The following is a 15,005-nucleotide window of genomic DNA, read 5'->3' as shown; positions in this document are numbered from 1 at the left end:
ATTAGCCACGGGGGTGAACATAATTACTGAGATGAAGGAAAAGTCAGGAAAAGTAAATGAAGAGAACAGAAAACTCACATGGCTTTTCTAACACAGAGCCCATTTTTTTTCCCAATCACATTCCAAGGTACTGAACAAACTAGATGCAAGACGTCAGAAACTGTGTAACAGCAAATTATTGAGTTGGGAAGCAATAATTAGAAAGGAAATGAAGAAAATGGATGTTGGGGACTTTAATGTGAAATATGACATTGATAAATCAAAGGAAGCCTTGAATTAGAGATGTGGATATTTCAACTGATTATCCAAGATAACTCACATCCCCCATTGACCTCATCTATCTTGTTTTGCCTTTCTGAGCACAAAGAGTATCTTTGCCAATTGCAAAGCTCCAGGAGCAAACCTCCCAAATGTTTCCTGAAAGAGGGAGCAAAGGAAGAGCTGGAGCACCTCAAAATTCAGTTGCTCACTAAGGATCCCAGAGGCATGTTGTCCTTTCCACTTGGTCCGCCTCAGGTCCCAATCCTGGAGCATTATAGGAAAGATAATAAGAGATGATCCGGATGGATTTGATAGTAAGTAAGAAACAAAACAAAACAAAACAAAACTGTACGCTCCAGCTAAGGCGAGCTGGATCCATGCACCTTCACGTCTGAGGCTCATATGAACTACAAATGCAAACTAAGTGCCACTAACAGTGGGTGAGCAGAAGCCACTCAGCTGCTCTCTCTTTTCTCACAGACTCCCAAGCAAGTGCTGTTTGTTTAGCTGTTTATTTAGAAAGATGCTACTAGTACCACGTGGCATATTAGGACACACAAGGTTGAAGTTGTTTTGATTTACAGCAGGTTGGGGGAGGAAAGAACCTAAAGGAGACTACAGAAGTGGGCGGTAATGGACAGCCTCAGGTTTTCCTTTTCAGCCTCTCCACCCTTCCTGGCAGGAGAAGAGTCCCTGGACAGAAGATGTAAGACCTGGCTTTGCCAAATGTCTTAGTAATTTGGAAAGTCTGACTACATGACAGGAGTGCGAACTGTGGCATGAGACACCTTGCAAACCCTATAGGCATGCTAGGGGAACTGATTTTGTGTGTGTGTGTGTGTGTGTGTGTGTGTGTGTGTGTGTGTGTGCGAGCATTATCGAAGTTGTGTACATGCTTGTTTTATGGCAGGTAACCTTGTGCAAGCTCTCAGACCCTTTGGCCTTTCTCCATACCAGGAACTGGCTGATGCTTTATGAGTACACATGCCCAGTGCTCAGGCCTGTAGACAGTTAAGCTGGCTTTCCCAGTGAGCCAGCTCAGCTCAACTTGTGGCTATGATGTGAGCATTGAGGCCTGAGATCTTTTTAGAGTTAACACTTTTAGGTTCAAGGACTCTTGTTTTTTCTTCCTCAAAATGAACTTGGCCTTATCTTCAGCCAGCCTCATTCTGGACTCAAACATACCCTCTTTGTCTTCACTTTTAGTATCTGTTCATGTCACTCCTTCCTTCTCAACTGCTTTCTGCTTTCCTCACTATTTCAAATCCATGTATGTGGGTCTTTGGAGACAATTGTTCTACACGTGTTTTATATGGTGATAATTATAGACTCATATTTCCATCGTTTTTACTTTGGTTGTTTTAAAAACTTAGCACTAAAAATGATATAGATGCTTATGCTCCTATTATTTATTTGTTATGCATTTATTCATTTATTTGTGTGTGTGTGTGTAAGCCTGCATGAGTATCTGTGTGTGCATTGTGCATGTAGAATTGGTAATAAGGAGTCGGGAATAAGGCATTGGAACTCCTGAAATGGGAGCTATAAGTGATTATGACCTATGTAACTGAACGATATGTAACTATGAGCTACAATATGGCTGCTGGGAAGTGAACCCAGACTCTTGATAAGAGTAGAAAACATCAACAACTATTGAGGCATCTCTCCAGATCCCTCATTTATTAATCCATTTTCTCCAACCTCCAGCTCTTGTCTTAACACACTTGTCATTTAATGTGAGCATTACGAAAACCCTTTCCTTGAGAGCAAAGGAACAATAAAGCAAATTAATTATGTAACATGGGTAATTTTATTTTATACATAGACCCAATCATACCAAATAAGAGGTGGGTAGGATGTGGTAGCTTTTCTCATTTACTAGCACACAACTCATTTGTACAAAGCTAGAGTAGGATGTCAGTAAGATGACACAAGGCTGAGTTCACAGACAAGGACATCCTCTGCCACATCAATGTGACATTTTTCAAAGTGTAGTCTCAGACCTGGAGAACAACAATGTCTGAGAAGCTAGGCCACACCTGGTTTTTACTGCACAAAATATCTGCAGCAACACATGGCATCTGTGTTTTAGTGAGCCTCCAGGTGATTTCGATGCATGCTTAAGCCTGAGTATTAAAGTATGTGTTACGTGCCAAAGGAGGCTATTAAAGAAATTTTCCATTTGACTTTCTTTTTCTGCCCAATTTGAACCATAACATGCTCAATATTGCCAATATACATTTATCTCTCTATTCTTTCTCCCATGTTTCTCTCTTCCTCCTTCCTTCCTGCTGTCATTTTCTTCTAAGTTGAAAAATAAAATTATCCATACTTATCCCACCCAACATGATATATAAGAGTACATATATATCATAGAATAATTAGTCTAATTAACAAACATTCCCCCACATAGCTATTATTTCTAGTGAGAATTCTTACTCACTTTTTGTATTTAAGAATATGTTGTCATTTATTGTAGTTATGATGCTAAACAATAGAACTCTTGCATTTATCCCTTCAATATCTTTCCATCCCCCATTCACTAGGTACTCCAACTTCCTCTGACCTTTATTCTACTTTCTGTTGTAAACATTTAATCTCAGTTAGGGGTTTCTACCATGCCTTTGATCATTCAGATCCCTGATAAAAGAAATACAATCTTTTATATTTATAATAAGCCTTTAAAGCACTACAGCTGGGCAGATATCTACCTTCTATGCTATAATATCTGCTTCTCTGCTAATAACTTCACAATATGACTTGCCATGTCCTGTCTAGGCCACTCTTATTCTGACTTGCCCTCATGACCATGTTTTCAGGATTTCTACCCCATGGTATGTTCTCTTCCCTCCACCGTCTCCCTCTCCTCCTTGTGGTCCTTAGACCCCAAGTCTAGGAACTGAAAGCCCACCTACCTCTCTTCTGCCCAGCTATAGGCTGTTGACATCATTATTCAACTAATATGTTTAAATTAAGGAGCCTGGTCACATAGCATTACTTGGAGTACATAAAGATTCTTTCATCCCTGAGGACAACCAGGTCTTGGGGAGCCAGTATTTAGCATTACAATACATAGCAACAGACCAAACCTCAACAACTTTTCTATTTCCATGAATTCATTGTATATATGAGTAATAATATCAAGCAGTATTTTTATTTCTGTGCTTAGTTTATTTCGCTATACCATACTGTCTCCATGCTCATCACTGCTCTCAGAAAAGGCAATGTTTTTCATTGCCAAACAGTTTTCCACTGGCTATTTACATTACATTTGCTCCCCATCCATGCTGATGGATATAACTATTGCTTTTGTTGTTGTAAATAGAACTATGATAAACAAAGGAGTGGAACTATTTCTTCAACACATTGATTTAATTTCCTTTGAAAATATAGTTGTTAGTAAGAATATGAATCATATAGTACATCTATTTTTAATAGTTTGAGGAATCGTTCCCATTACTGTTTTCTACAATGGTTATGCTAATCTTTAATTCCACCAACAGTATGCGAGGGTTTCGTTTTGTTGAAATCCTTAACAACATTTGCTGTTGTCTCAGTTTTCTATTGCTGGGACAAAACACTGACGTAAGTTATAAAAGAAAGCATTTAACTGTGCTTACACTTTCAGAGGGTTGAATCCCTCATGGCAGGGCAGCAGGCACACTGAAGCAGTTGAAACTCACATCTTGATCCACAAGTAGGAGACAGAGAGGAACACTAGGAATGCAGTGAGTCTTTTGAAACCTTAAAACCTGCTCTGGGTGACACTCCTCCAACAAGACCACACCACCTAATCTTTCCTAAAAAGTCCCCCAAATTGGGCACCACTTATTCAAATATATGAGCTCATGGAAGCCATTCTCATTCAAACCATATAAGCGGTGTTTTGTCTGTTTGATAACAACCACTGTTACTGAATTGAGGTGCTATGTCATTACTGATGCTGAGCCTTTTTAATACATATGACTACTTGCTTGACTTCTTTTGATGAATTTCTCTTTGTCTTTTGCATATCCTTAATTGATATCTGCTTTACCCTTGCTTGTTTTCTTAAAACAATTGATACATTTTTTGAAGTTAATGTAATTACATTCTTTCCTTCATCCCTTTTCTTCTTGCAAAATGAATGATGCTCCCCACCTTGCCCTCATTCAAATTTATGACCTGTTTCTTTGTATTCGTGTGTGTGTGTGTGTGTGTGTTTGTAGATATATAAATACAACCATATTAGTCTGTATAGTGTTACTTGTATGCATATTTTCAGGATTGGGCATTTGATAATTTGTTAGTCATTTGGTGTGCTTTTCCCTAGAGAAGGCAATTTTTCCTACTTACAGGGTTCCTTATCTGCTTTTAGTTGCTTGTCTATGGTCAAGGCCTCATGATCTATGTTCTTTCCATGTTATTATGTCTACTGGTATCATCCAAGGTCAGGTCATGTTCAGGCAGACATGTTGGTTAGACTTCATGGGCATAGCTTCCCTGATAATTCTAGGAGACACAATCTCACGGAAAATTTCCTGTTCCTTTGAATCTTACACTCTCTCTGCCCTCCTTTTCAGCAATGATTCCTAAGCATTGGGTGTAAGAGTTTTGTTGTAGCTGTATCATTTGGGATTGGGCCCCACAGTTCAGCATTTTAATCACTTGGAGTTTTCTGTAGTGGCTTACCTCTGCTGGAAAGGGAAGTTTCAAGTGATGGATGAGGGCTACATTTATTTGTGTATATAAAGACACATATTTAGAATATACTTAGGGAACGTATTGGTTTAATAAAGTAGCAGCTGTAGGCTCTCCTCCCAGATCCATGACTTTATACATTCCAGGTAGCTGAGTAGGTTTCTAGTACCAGGCACAATTTCCCTCTTGTTGAATTGACCTTATGACCAATTAGAGATCTGGTGGTCACCACCAAGGTATGCATGCAAAATTGTACCCTTAGGCTTATGACAACATACTGGTTAATTGTTGTGGTTTACTAGGCACCATACCCAGGTAGGACTATTGGTTGCTTTCCTTTTTGGAAATTTTCATGACACCTTATGGTACCAATATAGCTTGACCTCAAGAAACAGGCTTTCAGGTACCAGCTCAAGTCCTCTGCATTCTGTGTTTGAACTTCATGCTCTGTTTAGCCATAGGGACTTACCCAACACTTTTGGGGAAAATCAACGGCAACAGCAATAAGTTGTAATATTTGGGGTGTTTTTGGATAACTCTAGTCAAATAAAAGGAGTGCTTTTTGTGCCTGCTATTGGGGTTCTATTGCTCTTGTGCTAAACATCGTCAGTCCACATGGGAAAATTTCACTTAAGCTTTTTTTATGTGATTACATAAACAGACGTAGTTAGATAGTTAATAGGATGATCTCTTATGCCTTTTTGGACATCCTTACTGCTATTTTACTCCTCCCTCCTTCTTCTGTATAGGTCTCCCTGTCCCTCTACAACTAAAGACCCTTGGTTTTCCCATTTTCCCCTTGTGATCATATGTAGCCTGCCATTCCTTTTCTTTGGTCTCCTTCCAAACAATGATCCACCTTTACTCTTCTTGTTTCTGAAGCTTCTCCACATTCCATACTCATATGTAAAGATTTGGAGCTAGGAGCCTTAGATGAGAGAGACCATACAATGTTTGTTTTTCTGCTGACCAGAGCACCACTAAGATCTACTTTCTGTTGCTGTGCTCCTTGCTACAATTCTGTTTCTAACAGCCCCTTAGGAAGTCCATTTTTTTTTTTCTGACTACTACGCTTTTAAAGTTTTCTCCCAGTGGTCATATCTTACAGAGTTGGTATGACCCTACATGTCAGAGCTGCTAGGAGGTGGAGGAACCTTTGCAGTGGATGAGGAGAGCATAGTGAAAGGCAGTTGGGTCAATGAGCATGGTGTACCTTAGAAGGAGGCATAAGCATGCTGATTTTCCTTCTCTTTATTTTCTAGCAAGTGCACGCATGCAAAACATACACACAAAAGGGGACTGCTTTGCTCTACTACACCTTATGAATTATAATGTTCTGCCTCACCAAAACAACAGAAGCAATGGATTATGGAATAAAATTTCTGAGTCTTTCAGTTAAAAGAACACTTTATCCTCTTTTATCTTGTATATTTGGCACAGGGCAGAAAGTTGATGACAAAACTGCCATCCCTTTTACGTCTCATAGTATACCACAAGGAGAAGGCTCTATTTCCCCAAATAGTATAGAAGTCAAATGCTCTCCTTTACTGTGTACGTCCCACTGTAGAAACCATGGCTGCTTGAAGTCTCTGTCTGGAAGTGTGCCAACTAGACGATGGGTGACACGTCAGAGCAGGCAGCTCTTATCACTCAATCATAGCTCTTATTTCTGTGGTTCATGGGATATTTCTGCCTCATTTTTGAATTTTGGTGTCAGCTTAGCATCATTGTCGGCAGATCATCACTATGAGTTTCTATAGATTGTCACTATGAGTTTCTGTAGAGGAGAGTAAATGAGGTAACGCTTATTCTTCCACCTCACTATTGTAACCTGAAAAACTAGATGAAGAGAGTACAGAGGCAGTGAGGAAATGTTAGAGTTCTCAAATCTTATTTTTCTGCCATCCTCAGAGTTTAACTTTTACCACATAGGCCAAATTAGCTGTTTGGTTTTAAGCAATAATATTGACATTATTAGACTTGAAATTTCTTGCTCAATATAAACCTCACTAGCTTTTTATTCTTCACTTAGAGGGTATTTTTCTGTGTCTTCTTTACATGGTCTGAATAATTATTGACATTGACCTAAAATGTCTTGTTGAACCCAGAAATGTAATTATTTCCCTAAACTTACACATTGTTAATATTAAACGGGATTCTTCATTTCTATTATATGCTTCTACTTGTTTTTCACTCTTTTTGACTATGTCTTTAGCCCAAGTTAACCTCAAAGCCCTCTGTAGCTGAGCATGCTTTGAGGCTCTGGCTTCCAGCTCTCAAGTCCTGGATTACAGGTGTGTGTCATACCTAACTGGATCCATTTCTCATTTATGTGAACATATTTCTCAATAATTCACTCCTTAATGACCTTGCTGATTCACCCTGTTGTCATTTACAGTTCCTGTCATTTTGAACATTAACAGAGACTTTGAAAGAACCTTAACTTCTGATGTGAGAGGTGAGCAAAAGACAGGCAGATCCCTGCATGTTCCTAAGACAAGTTCTGAAAGCATTTCAGATGTGAGCAAAAACTAAGTTGAAAATTTCTTAAAAACTGGAAAGAAGTCAACTCATACTCCATATGTTATTTTTTCCTTTCTAAGACTAAGAATTTTTATGATATTTTCCCCTCACCAAAGTACAAAGAAGGTGTTACTTTTCCAAGTAGACATTGAGACACAGCAAGTGAAAGGGAAGAAAATTACATTCTTGTTCATATTCCTCTGACATATTCTAGGAGCCACACTTTATTTGGGGTCTGAAGAGATGAGCATTAATGATGGAAGTATTGTGGGCAATAGGCCTGGTCAAGCCAAGGCAGTGGGACAGAAGGCTATCACTGTGGTGGGCCAGGATGGGGAGGACCCTACTCTTAGGTTGTTATGGGCCCTTGCCCTCCTCCCCATTCACAAAGTAATTGTAATTTCTCCTAGCACACAGTCTTCAGGCCATCATTCTGAACAGTATGATGGCAGCTCTACTTTGAAGGCATGAAGATAGTAAATTCTGTTCACAGTCATCCATACTACAGTATTGTGTATTGAACTCAGAGCCTTGCATATACTAACTGAGTGCTATACAAACTATATGTTATCATCAGGCTATATATATATATATATATATATATATATATATATATATATATATATATATATATATATATATATATATATACATATATACATATATGTATATATATATATATATTTTTTTTTTTTGAGACAGGCTTTTGCTAGGTCAAGGCCGGCTTCCTGCCTGTGGTACTGCTGCCTTAGCCAATTTGTAGGATTATGTGCATATGTGGTGTCATGGCTGCAAATATCATTCATAGTGTTAATTTAAAGGTACCATATTGGAGGCCAACAAAACAAATAAAACAAAACAAAACAAAACAAAAACAAGAACAACACCAACACCTCAAAACTCCAGTTCAGCCACCTAGATTTTGAAGATTACCTCTGTAAGCTCAATTTATCAAGGCACTTGTAAACATTCTCCTTCCATGGGGAACATGGGAAAATGTGTATGAAAGGACTTAAATGAGGAACTATTGGGTATAGTTTGATACACTCTTAGTACATGTTATTTCTTTCAAATCTACCACATATATATTTTGGTGGCAGATAATAAAACCTCTGAGCAGGGAGTCAAGGCCAAGTGACATTGAGGAAACTAGTTGGCCATGTGAAGAGCCAGCAGAGCCCACTTCTGTAAATCGGGTACTTGGCACACCTAACATGCAGGAAACTTTCCCCTCCAGTAGCTTCATGCTAGATTTATAGTTTAGCAAACATACCCGGTTGCCCAAAACAAGATGTCCATTTTTTGTTTCTTTGTTTCTTTGTTTTTCTGAAAGCTATGGAATAGTAGCAAAAATGAAATGACCATTATTATTTATGGATTTTGAACAGATTCTGTCATTGTCCTCCATAGCTGATAAAACTTGTGTTTAGGGGGAAGATGTGCTTACAATATATACACAGATATATATGACCAGTTCCTTTCCTCACAGAGCTAGCACAGGAACCTCGTCTTTGTGAGAATAAATGTCAGCAATGTGATCTGTTTTTTTTAATGACATGTATTGATATTGAACCTATTTTGCACATAAAAAATTCATCAAACATTTATTGGAAATGAAGTACAAAATACTGCATGCAGCCTTCTTGTTCAGTAGGTTTAATTAGGACTATCACCTTATATGCTCATCAAGCAACTGAAACCATGTGTCCATGGGTGTTCACTAGATTTTAAGTCTTAAGCTTGGGTAACTATAGATGCTTTTCTTCCATTCTCTTTTGAATGAGTCAGTGTCACTCAAAAATTCTTCCCAACTGGCAGTCAAACTTGTTCCCTGGAAGAGAACAGAATGTGAACCCAGAACAGCTATTCTACAGGTTTATCAGTGGCCAGCACAGTTCTTTACAGCAAACAGAGGGGCAGAGGCATTGTAACTGTGACTTCAGCTAGGAGGGTGGAAGTGATTAAGGTATTTGGAATGAGCACTGAAGCTCCCAGAATATCATATAGTCAAGAGAATTTAGGGAAGTCAAAATGAGTTCTAGAAGACAGAGTAAAATATAGGGCGAAAGATGCAGAAACAAGTAGATATCAGGAGAGTTAAGAGCTTGTACTCCAATTATATAATCTGTATTAAAATGAGAGCAACTAAACAGAACAGTAAACTGTGAAATTTCTTAGAGTCACTCTTGAGGTCTGATAGCCACAGACTTGTTTCCATTATAGTTTCTAGCTATGACTATGTATCATTCTACCACTGTCCTCTGGCTATGTTGTCTTCCTAAGTATCTCTTCTTGTGATCTTAATAAGTGATCCTTTCGTTGAACTGTATTGAATATGCATGAAACTTGTAACCAAAATTTAACTACATCTTATTTTGTAATTGTATACTTTGCTACATTAAATACTGAATTCTATCATCGATGATATAGCTTATAAACTCTCCTTTCTGCTAAAACAATGATTCTATTTTTCTGGCCTGTAGAAAGAAGGTGACAAAATAGTAACTAAAATACATTAAGAGAGTTTTTTTCCATCTGGAAATAATAACAATTTGTGATTCTCTGCATTTGACTAAATTGTTTCAAAATTGTCTAGATATTTTGGTGGTGGCTCTGCATGGTTAGTTTCAATTGGTAAAAGAAAGACAAAAACTATCCACAATTCAACATCCTAGAAAGATGAAATGCAAAAACCAAATGTAAAGGGAGTACTGTAAGTAATATTTCAGGTGGAGGTTGGGAATAAACATAGCTAAAAGACTGGAAGGACATGTGATGCTATACTTACTAAAACAAAAAGTTTAGAGGACATGAATAATGACACTGAAAATCAGCAACACAGAAATCAATACTAACACAGACTTTTCAGTAAAAACTTTAAATGTTAATTGGCTCAATTTCCCAGTCAGCAGATATAGGATCACTGACTGGATAAAAATTTTCCAACTTTCTGTTGTTTACATAATACAAGATTAGCTTTAAGATAGGCACCATCTTAGAGTGAAAGGATAGATAAAAATATTTCAATCAAGTGAGACCAGGAAGCAAGCATGCATCACTCTCCTAATGACTGGCAAAATAGACTTCAAATTAATACTAATCAGAAGAGATAAAGGACACTCATGTGCTCGCTTTGGCAGCACATATACTAAAATTGGAACGATACAGAGAAGATTAGCATGGCCCCTGCACAAGGATGACATGCAAATTTGTGAAGCGTTCCATTTTTTTTTTTTTTTAAAAAGGACACTCATTCTACTCAAGGGAGCAGTTAATCAAGAAGACATCCTGAGCATCATGTGCTCAAAACTCTAGTGTACCCAATTTCATAAAAAACACACTGGATTCAAAGACTCAGATTAACATCAACTCATTAATAGTAGGTGATTTCAGTACCCCCTTTTCTCCAATAGCCTGCTCATCTGCACAAAAATAAGCTTAGAAACATCAGAATAAAATGGCACCGTGCATCAAAGGGGCTTCACAGGTATATGCACAATATTTTACTCAAGCACCAAAGAATACATGTTCTACTCAGCAGCACACAGAAACCTCTCTAAAAATGTATTCCTTCGTGGCGTATAAACAAATCCTTATAGATTAGAAAAAGTGACAGTAACTCTATCCACCCTCTATGACCACAATGCACTAAAACTCATGAGTATAAAACTACCTACAGCAGAATGAGCCATCTTATACCAACAGGCTAATAAGAAAATGCCTTACAGGCATGCACACATGCCAATCTGATAGAGGCAATTTCTTAATTGAAGTTTCCTCTTCCCAGGTATTTCAAGTTGACATACTGAAGCCAACTCTGACATCAATGTGAAGGCAAGTGATATACCCCTGTGGAAGCACAATTTGGCTTAGGTACTCCATTAGACAGTTCATTGAGGCAGGTGGGGACTGTGGGCACAGGAGCAGCAGGCATATAGATGCCATTCGTCAGCATCTAAGCCTAAATTAATGGTTCTTAACCTGTGGGTCATGACCCCTTTGAGGGGTCTCATTTAAAATATCCTGTATATCAGATATTTACATTATGATATATAACAGTAGTAAAATTAGAATTATGAATTAGCAAAAAAATTTATGGTTGGAGGTAACCATATGAAGAACTGTATTAAAGGGTGGCAGGATTAGGAAGGTTGAGAACCACTGGCCTAGATGCTCATGGGTCTGTCTCAGAGAAAGGACTCTGGTTCCTTTGCTGTCTTGCCCTTTAGATAGAGTGAATAGCAAGGAACTCAAGAAGAAAGAAGACCAAAAGGTGGACATTTCATTCCTTCTTAAAAGGGGGAACCAAATACCCATGGAAGGAGTTGCAGAGAGCAGGGACTGAAGGAAGGGCAAGCCAGCCTAAATATAGCTATCTCCTGAGAGGCTCTGACAGCACCTGACTAACACAGATGTAGAGGCTCACATCCATCCATCGCACTGAGTACAGGGTCCCCAGTGAAGGAGTTAGAGAAAGGTCCAATGGAGCTGAGGGGTTTGCAGCCCCTTAGGACTAACAACAATATGAACTAAGTAGTACCCTCAGAGCTCCCAGGGTCTCAACCACCAACCAAGGACTGCACATGGAGGGGTCTGATTGTTCTGGCAGCATGTGTATAGTAGAGGATTGCAAATTCGATCAGCAATAGGAGGAGAGGGCCTCAGCCTTGTGAAGGTTCTGTGCCCCAGTGTAGGGGAATGCCAGGGCCAGAAAGTGGGAGAGGGCAGGGTGGCAGGCATGGGGAAGTGGGAGGCAACAGGGGTTTGTTTGTGATTGTTTCTTTGTTTTTTGGAGGGGAAACTGGGAATGGAGAAATTTACATGTAAATAAAGAAAATATCTTAAAAAAAAAAGATAGAGTGAATAGAACAAGCGACTTGGACACAAGATTTGCAGTCTTAGCTTGGGCATCTGATATCTAAGTACAAATGACAGTTGTGTAAGGAGATGCTAAGAAATGCTAGCAGAACAGAGCCTAGAGACATGGAGCGTCTAGATTTTGAGGAAAAATTGACTGGGAAGATTTTCCTGGGCATCTGGGCATCTTGGGTACCAGCCCATTGATGGGTTACCATACTGAGTCTTGCTCCTCAACAACATAGGTAATTTTAAGAGCCTCTTGTCTTATCATACATTGACACTGCTAATTTCTTAACTGCATTTTTTATTATAATTCTTGTTACAGTGATTTGCATTTTAACCAAGACACTATTAACATTTCACAAATTCAGAGCAGGAACCATTTAGATTGTAAAGATACTATGTTGTGAGAAAGGAAAAAAATCAAGAAATGTAGCTCATAACTGATTAAGTAGAATAAGTTGACTGGACTTAATACACTAAAAGGCTGTGGTCAATTGATTATTGCCTTACAAACAAACAAACATGCTAAGTCTTGGCTCTTAAGATACATCATCCAAATGTATTTCTGTCTATGATAGGATACTAACATATAAAGCAGCATAAAAACAAAACCCAAGTTTTGTATAGTCTGATATTTTTGTTAATTATAAACTTCCTGGGACTTTCCCTAGTTAGGCCAAGTACAGTGTACTGCAAGTACAGGCTCCTCATAGTCCTGTAATGTTCCTGATAGATCAGTCAAATGACTATGTTGAATATTTATCCAGCAGCTACTGTATATGTGATGGTGGCACTAAGGTGAATCAACTGTACTCCTTGCTTAGGAGAAGCTAATGAAAGTGGTGGGTAAATAAATGAGAAGCATGGCAAGGAAGGTGCCTCCATAGCAGCAAGTTGCACAGGGCAGTAACAGGAATCTGCTATTAAGGATAGCAGGAAATTCTTCTATTGCTGTGAATAGAGTGTAGTGCTGTTTTCTAAGCTGTAGAAATTATATAGGTAATATTGTTTCTAAATGAGTGTGGGTATGTTTGGTATTATAACCTCAAATTTCAGTTTCAGTACCTTCAATGATTTAAAGAGACAAATGATCATTTATAAAATGTGATGCTTGCTTAGTATGTTACTGTTTCTCTCATTACAACATATGCCTGTGAAATAAACTTAGAAACAGAAAATGTTTATCTTGACAACCAGTTTTAAAGATTTTCGTCCATTGACTGGCTGCTTGGCCCTCTTGCTTTGGGCCTGTGACGGGAACATGCATCTTGTGGGGAGCCCAGGCAGATGAGAACTTTGTTCACTCTTAGTCGTCAGGAAGAGGTGAGTGACTGCTTGACAGGTCAGTATGGCGCTTCGAAGGGATATCCCTAAGGGCCTAATTTCCTTCTGTTAGGCCCATTTCTTAAAGGTTCCAGCACTTCCTAACAGCATGGGCCTGGGGGGAACATTCCAAACTGTAAAAATTGGTACTTTTTCCAGCAGCCTTTAACGTAGCATTTACATAGTTGTACAATTTATACACATGGCTAATATATTTAGCTCTCCTTCTAGTTCACATGATTTTAATTAAAAATATTTCTGCTGTGGCATAACCACAATGTGTGAAAGATTATTTGAAAGCATTTCCATGCAGCTATTATGGAAAAAAAGTGTTACATACTCAAATAAAAGTAAAAAAATATTAGAAATAAAGGCTTAAAACTGATTTTTGGATTTTTCAATCCTCAAAATGCTAAATAAGAATTTGAGGGTATGCCTTTTATAGCAACTTATCTGAGTATATAGCAAACTAGTCCTTTACCTCAAGATATATGCAATTAAAATTGTAATATATTTATTGTTTTTCTTCCATGTAATAAAACATGACCACATTCTTGTCTTATATTGTTAATTATTCTTCTACAACTGTTTTCACAGGTCTATCAGATTTATAGCCTAAAATATATGCACTGAATCATTCTTAAGAAAAAATACCAAATTGTGAATATCTGTTTATGTTTTCGCCTCTTTATCTTTAATGCCGTGGTGTAAAAATAATAAATAGAGAAATTACCCCTGGTCACTTTTTCTTTTTGCTTCCTTTGACAGTTAAAAACTCTGGAATTGTGGAGCATGCCTGCAATCTAAGCACACTCATTCAGGGGGCTCAGAAACTCACGATCATCTTTAACTACATGGTGAATTTGACCCCAGCACAGGATAGGAGACACCTAGTATCAAATGCACGCACACAAACACACACATGCACACACACAGGCACACACACACACACACACACACACACACACACACACACACACACTGCTAAAATAGGCCTTTCTGACTATTGTTAATATAGTCACTTAAAATTGTGCTGCGGTTTGTGGCTCCAACAAAGAAGAAACACCCCCCTCCCTTCCAGCCTTGTTCTTTGCCACCTATGGCAGGGAAGAGAGCTGGCCTCTAGGCCAAAAGAGCTTGGTGTATCCTTTACTGGCTGCAACACTCAGGAGAGCAGGCCCTGCACTTCATCTGGACAACAGCGTAGAGCTGACCCTGGTTGTGGGGGCTGCCAGTGAGGGCAGGAGAGCAAAAGAGCAGAAGAGAAGGAGGGGTGAGCCTCTGAGATATCTCTCAGGCCCAGATCCAGGGCTTTGAATTGGCTCACCCCATTGATGAGCTCTCGGAGTACGTGA

General features: G+C 38.6%; 1 non-coding gene across 1 annotated transcript; it reads left to right on the top strand.

The window, feature by feature from the left end:
* Positions 1-10,588: 10,588 nt before the first annotated feature.
* On the top strand, positions 10,589-10,695 carry LOC116082972. The gene has a single exon (XR_004115565.1). It is a non-coding gene; the product is annotated as a U6 spliceosomal RNA (small nuclear RNA).
* The last annotated feature ends 4,310 nt before the right edge of the window (positions 10,696-15,005 follow it).

Source organism: Mastomys coucha, unplaced genomic scaffold, assembly GCF_008632895.1.
Source record: "Mastomys coucha isolate ucsf_1 unplaced genomic scaffold, UCSF_Mcou_1 pScaffold7, whole genome shotgun sequence".
Taxonomy (NCBI): Eukaryota; Metazoa; Chordata; class Mammalia; order Rodentia; family Muridae; genus Mastomys; species Mastomys coucha.
The sequence above is the reverse complement of the archived record's forward strand: the minus strand, read 5'-3'. Positions and strand labels throughout refer to the sequence as shown.